This window comes from Oncorhynchus masou, chromosome 5 (assembly GCF_036934945.1).
Source record: "Oncorhynchus masou masou isolate Uvic2021 chromosome 5, UVic_Omas_1.1, whole genome shotgun sequence".
NCBI classification, from domain to species: Eukaryota; Metazoa; Chordata; class Actinopteri; order Salmoniformes; family Salmonidae; genus Oncorhynchus; species Oncorhynchus masou.
Genome location: NC_088216.1, coordinates 14,729,615 through 14,736,448, shown reverse-complemented (window position 1 = coordinate 14,736,448; position 6,834 = coordinate 14,729,615). Strand labels below are relative to the sequence as shown.

General features: G+C 36.9%; 1 long non-coding RNA gene across 1 annotated transcript in view; it reads left to right on the top strand.

Moving 5' to 3' along the window:
* The window catches only part of LOC135534114 (uncharacterized), an 82,521-nt gene that overhangs the window by 50,816 nt on the left and 24,871 nt on the right, over positions 1-6,834 (top strand). The gene's annotated exons all lie outside the window — the stretch shown is intronic.

Sequence of the window (6,834 nt, the reverse complement as noted above, 5' to 3'; positions counted from 1 at the left end):
ACTGCTCCTGACACATTTTACCACAGGTTATAAACTTAAAGTGACGTCATTAGTTCCAGTACCAGCACGTGTCATCTCCGCTCCAGTACAAAGGCTGTACGGTCTCACATCGTCTCTCCCTATTAAGATAATATATGACAGACAGCAGCTACAGACGACCAGGATGATGTTCACTACGCCAGCGTCCACTTCTCTGGCTCCAAAAACCAGGAAGTGCCTCTGTACTCCACCGTCCAAGTGCCTCAGCCCCAGAAAGAGGATGAGGATGTCCACTACGCTGCTGTGAAATTCAACCTCCCCTGTGCTGCCACCCAGTGAGCATATTCTGCATTAAGGTCATTCATATGCTGCAGTTTATTGTAGGAGATGTCATCAACAAGCAAAACAGTTGACCCCTAGTGAACACTATGAAGCCAAACTATGAACCCAACAATGGACATCTCAGGACAGTTACTATGACATGTCTATAATGAGGGGTATGATGTGATTATGGTTTTGAGGAACTGTTCTTCTGTTCCAAATGGCACCCTATTCCCTATTTAGTGCACTACTTTAGACAGAGCCCTATAGGGTGCCACCATTTGGTACACTGTCTTTGTTTCATTTTTGTTTCTCTCTTCAGACCCGCAGCAGCACAAGCAGCTGAGGAGGACTCCTCTGTTCTCTACAGTACAGTCAATAAACCCTGAACCAAGAAGACCTGAACACAACAAACCCAGAACCAAGAAGACCTGAACACAACAAACCCAGAACCAAGAAGACCTGAACACAACAAACCCAGAACCAAGAAGACCTGAACACAAACCCAGAATCAAGAAGACCTGAACACAACAAACCCAGAATCAAGAAGACCTGAACACAACAAACCCAGAACCAAGAAGACCTGAACACAACAAACCCAGAACCAAGAAGACCTGAACACAACAAACCCAGAATCAAGAAGACCTGAACACAACAAACCCAGAATCAAGAAGACCTGAACACAACAAACCCAGAACCAAGAAGACCTGAACACAACAAACCCAGAACCAAGAAGACCTGAAAACAACAAACCCAGAACCAAGAAGACCTGAAAACAACAAACCCAGAACCAAGAAGACCTGAACACAACAAACCCAGAACCAAGAAGACCTGAACACAACAAACCCAGAACCAAGAAGACCTGAACACAACAAAGCCATAAATAAGAAGACCTGAACAGAACAAGTTTGACAAAAACCTTGTATATCTTGAGGTGTGGAATATTGACCATTATAAACTGCGTGGTTTGAGCCCTGAATGCTGATTAGATGACAGCATTAGTATACCAGACCGTATACCATGGGTATTAACATTTGTATTTATTGGTCTAAGGACATTGGTAACCAGTCTTCTTGGATATGACGCTACAAGCTTGGCACACCTGTATTTGGGGAATTTCTCCCATTTTATCTCCAGATCCTCTCAAACCTTGTCTTGTTGGATGGGGAGCGTCGCTGAACAGATATTTTCAGGTCTCTCCAGGGATGTTCGATCAGGTTCAAGTCTGGGCTCTGGCTGGGCCACTCAAGGACATTGAGATTTCTCCCGAAGCAACTCCTCCTTTGTCTTGGCTGTGTGCTTAGGGAACCTTCACCCCAATCTGAGGCCCTGAGCCCTCTGGAGCTGGTTTTCGTCAAGGATCTCTCTGTACGTTTCTCCATTACTCTTTCCCTCGATCCTGACTAGTCTCCCAGTCCCCGCCGCTGAAAAAAATCCCCACAGCATGATGCTGCCACCACCATGCGTGACGCTTGGCATTCAGGTTTCATCAAACCAGATAATCTTGTTTCTCATGGTCTGAGCAGGCTTTCATGTGCCATTGGATTCAGTCTGGCCACTCTACCATAAAAGCCTGATTGGTGGAGTGCTGCAGAGATGGCTGTCGTTCTTGAAGTCTCTCTCATCTACACAGAGGAACTCTGGAGTTCTGTCAGAGTGACCATCGGGTTCTTGGTCACCTCACTGACCAAGGCCCTTCTCCCCCGATTTATCAGTTTGCCAGACGGCCAGCTCTAGGAAGAGTCTTGGTGGTTCCAAACATCTTCTATTTATGAATGATGGAGGCCACTGTGTTCTTGGACATTCAAAAATACAGAAATGTTTTGGTACCCTTCCCCAGATCTGTGCCTCAGCAAAATCCTGTCTCGGAGTTCTAGAGACAAATCCTTTGACCTCATTATTTTCTCTCTGACATGCACTGCAAACACTGGGACCTTGTAGACAGGTGTGGGCCTGTCAAATTAATTGAATTTACCAGAGGTGGGCTCCAATTAAGTTGAAGAAACATCTCAAGGATGTTTAATAGAAACAGGATGCAGCTGAGTTCAAATATGAGTCTCAAAGCAAAATGTCGGAATACTTATCTAAACAAGATATTTCTGTTTTTTAGTTTTAATACATTTGCAAAACTTTCCAATAACCTGTTTTTGTTTTGTCATTATGGGGAAGTGTGGTATATTTTTATTTAAGCTGTAACGAAACAAAATTAGAAAAAAGTCAAAGGGTCTGAATACTTTCCCAATGCATTGTATATAATTATATATTTATTATGTTATGTTTCTGAAACATTCATCAAACTTGTGAGACTTTGCCTTTTTGCCATATTCTAATGTAGCCTGTTATCCATATATACTCTAATGTAGCATGTTATCCATATATAGTCTAATGTAGCCTGTTATCCATTCATATTCTAATGTAGCCTGTTATCCATATATACTCTAATGTAGCCTGTTATCCATTCATATTCTAATGTAGCCTGTTGTCCATTCATATTCTAATATAGCATGTTATCCATATATAGTCTAATGTAGCCTGTTATCCATATATAGTCTATTGTAGCATGTTATCCATATATAGTCTAATGTAGCCTGTTATCCATATATACTCTAATGTAGCCTGTTATCCATTCATATTCTAATGTAGCATGTTATCCATTCATATTCTAATGTAGCATGTTATCCATATATACTCTAATGTAGCATGTTATCCATATATAGTCTAATGTAGCATGTTATCCATATATAGTCTAATGTAGCCTGTTATCCATATATAGTCTAATGTAGCCTGTTATCCATTCATATTCTAATGTAGCCTGTTATCCATATATACTCTAATGTAGCCTGTTATCCATTCATATTCTAATGTAGCCTGTTGTCCATTCATATTCTAATATAGCATGTTATCCATATATAGTCTAATGTAGCCTGTTATCCATATATAGTCTATTGTAGCATGTTATCCATATATAGTCTAATGTAGCCTGTTATCCATATATACTCTAATGTAGCCTGTTGTCCATTCATATTCTAATGTAGCCTGTTATCCATATATACTCTAATGTAGCATGTTATCCATGTATAGTCTAATGTAGCCTGTTATCCATTCATATTCTAATGTAGCCTGTTATCCATATATACTCTAATGTAGCCTGTTATCCATTCATATTCTAATGTAGCCTGTTGTCCATTCATATTCTAATATAGCATGTTATCCATATATAGTCTAATGTAGCCTGTGATCCATATATAGTCTATTGTAGCATGTTATCCATATATAGTCTAATATAGCCTGTTATCCATTCATATTCTAATGTAGCCTGTTGTCCATTCATATTCTAATGTAGCCTGTTGTCCATTCATATTCTAATGTAGCCTGTTATCCATATATACTCTAATGTAGCATGTTATCCGTATATAGTCTAATGTAGCCTGTTATCCATTCATATTCTAATGTAGCCTGTTATCCATATATACTCTAATGTAGCCTGTTATCCATTCATATTCTAATGTAGCCTGTTGTCCATTCATATTCTAATATAGCATGTTATCCATATATAGTCTAATGTAGCCTGTTATCCATATATAGTCTATTGTAGCATGTTATCCATATATAGTCTAATGTAGCCTGTTATCCATATATACTCTAATGTAGCCTGTTATCCATTCATATTCTAATGTAGCATGTTATCCATATATAGTCTAATGTAGCCTGTTATCCATATATAGTCTAAGTTAGCCTGTTATCCATTCATATTCTAATGTAGCCTGTCGTCCATTCATATTCTAATGTAGCCTGTTGTCCATTCATATTCTAATATAGCCTGTTATCCATTCATATTCTAATGTAGCCTGTTGTCCATTCATATTCTAATGTAGCCTGTTATCCATATATACTCTAATGTAGCCTGTTATCCATTCATATTCTAATGTAGCCTGTTGTCCATTCATATTCTAATATAGCCTGTTATCCATATATAGTCTAATGTAGCCTGTTATCCATATATAGTCTAATGTAGCATGTTATCCATATATAGTCTAATGTAAGCATGTTATCCATATATAGTCTAATGTAGCCTGTTATCCATATATAGTCTAATGTAGCATGTTATCCATATATAGTCTAATGTAAGCATGTTATCCATATATAGTCTAATGTAGCATGTTATCCATATATAGTCTAGTGTAACATGTTATCCATATATAGTCTAATGTAGCATGTTATCCATATATAGTCTAGTGTAACATGTTATCCATATATAGTCTAATGTAGCATGTTATCCATATATAGTCTAATGTAGCATGTTATCCATATATAGTCTAATGTAGCATGTTATCCATATATAGTCTAATGTAGCCTGTTATCCATATATAGTCTAATGTAGCATGTAATCCATATATAGTCTAATGTAGCATGTTATCCATATATAGTCTAATGTAGCATGTTATCCATATATAGTCTAATGTAGCATGTTATCCATATATAGTCTAGTGTAACATGTTATCCATATATAGTCTAGTGTAACATGTTATCCATATATAGTCTAATGTAGCATGTTATCCATATATAGTCTAATGTAGCATGTTATCCATATATAGTCTAGTGTAACATGTTATCCATATATAGTCTAGTGTAACATGTTATCCATATATAGTCTAGTGTAACATGTTATCCATATATAGTCTAGTGTACCATGTTATCCATATATAGTCTAGTGTAACATGTTATCCATATATAGTCTAGTGTAACATGTTATCCATATATAGTCTAGTGTAACATGTTATCCATATATAGTCTAATGTAGCATGTTATCCATATATAGTCTAATGTAGCATGTTATCCATATATAGTCTAATGTAGCATGTTATCCATATATAGTCTAATGTAGCCTGTTATCCATATATAGTCTAATGTAGCATGTTATCCATATATAGTCTAATGTAGCATGTTATCCATATATAGTCTAATGTAGCATGTTATCCATATATAGTCTAATGTAGCCTGTTATCCATATATAGTCTAATGTAGCATGTTATCCATATATAGTCTAATGTAGCATGTTATCCATATATAGTCTAATGTAGCATGTTATCCATATATAGTCTAATGTAGCATGTTATCCATATATAGTCTAATGTAGCCTGTTATCCATATATAGTCTAATGTAACCTGTTATCCATATATAGTCTAATGTAACATGTTATCCATATATAGTCTAATGTAGCATGTTATCCATATATAGTCTAATGTAGCCTGTTATCCATATATAGTCTAATGTAACCTGTTATCCATATAAAGTCTAATGTAGCATGTTATCCATATATAGTCTAATGTAACCTGTTATCCATATATAGTCTAATGTAGCATGTTATCCATATATAGTCTAATGTAACCTGTTATCCATATATAGTCTAATGTAGCATGTTATCCATATATAGTCTAATGTAGCATGTTATCCATATATAGTCTAATGTAGCCTGTTATCCATATATAGTCTAATGTAACCTGTTATCCATATATAGTCTAGTGTAACATGTTATCCATATGTAGTCTAATGTAGCATGTTATCCATATATAGTCTAATGTAGCCTGTTATCCATATATAGTCTAATGTAACCTGTTATCCATATATAGTCTAATGTAGCATGTTATCCATATATAGTCTAATGTAGCATGTTATCCATATATAGTCTAATGTAGCATGTTATCCATATATAGTCTAGTGTAGCCTGTTACCCATATATAGTCTAGTGTAACATGTTATCCATATATAGTCTAATGTAGCATGTTATCCATATATAGTCTAATGTAGCATGTTATCCATATATAGTCTGATGTAGCATGTTATCCATATATAGTCTAATGTAGCCTGTTATCCATACATAGTCTAATGTAACATGTTATCCATATATAGTCTAGTGTAACATGTTATCATGTTCAGTCAAGAAAATGATTTACTTTTACCCTCCAGTTTCGTTCTATCCAATTGGCAGTTACAGTCTTGTCTCATCATTGCAAATCCCATACAGACTCGGGAGAGGCGAAGGTTGAGAACCACGCGACCACCGAAACACAACCCAAACAAGCTACACTGCTTCTTAACACAACGCCCGCTTAACCTTGAAGCCTGCCACACCGATGTGTCAGAGGAAACACCGTGACACACACGGCCCGCCACAGGAGTAGCTAGAGCGCGATGGAACAAGGACATCCTTGCCGACCAAACTCCCCCCTAACACGGAAGACGCTGGGCCCGTTACTCACCGCCCGCCGGCTGCGACAGAGTCTGGACTCAAACCAGCTAGTAACTGTGATGCAGTGCCTTAAACCACCGCGCCACAAGGGAGGCCCGGACCAAGTTGATCCTGATGTGTTTCATGATGATTTACTTTGTATTGCTGTCAGACATGATTCCACATGTTATATTAAATATTACCATATTGTTCAGGATCATGATATTGCTTGTTTTATTATTTAAAAATATTACATATTTAGATACATGAAAGATTGTGTGGATCAGTATCAGTACAGGATAAA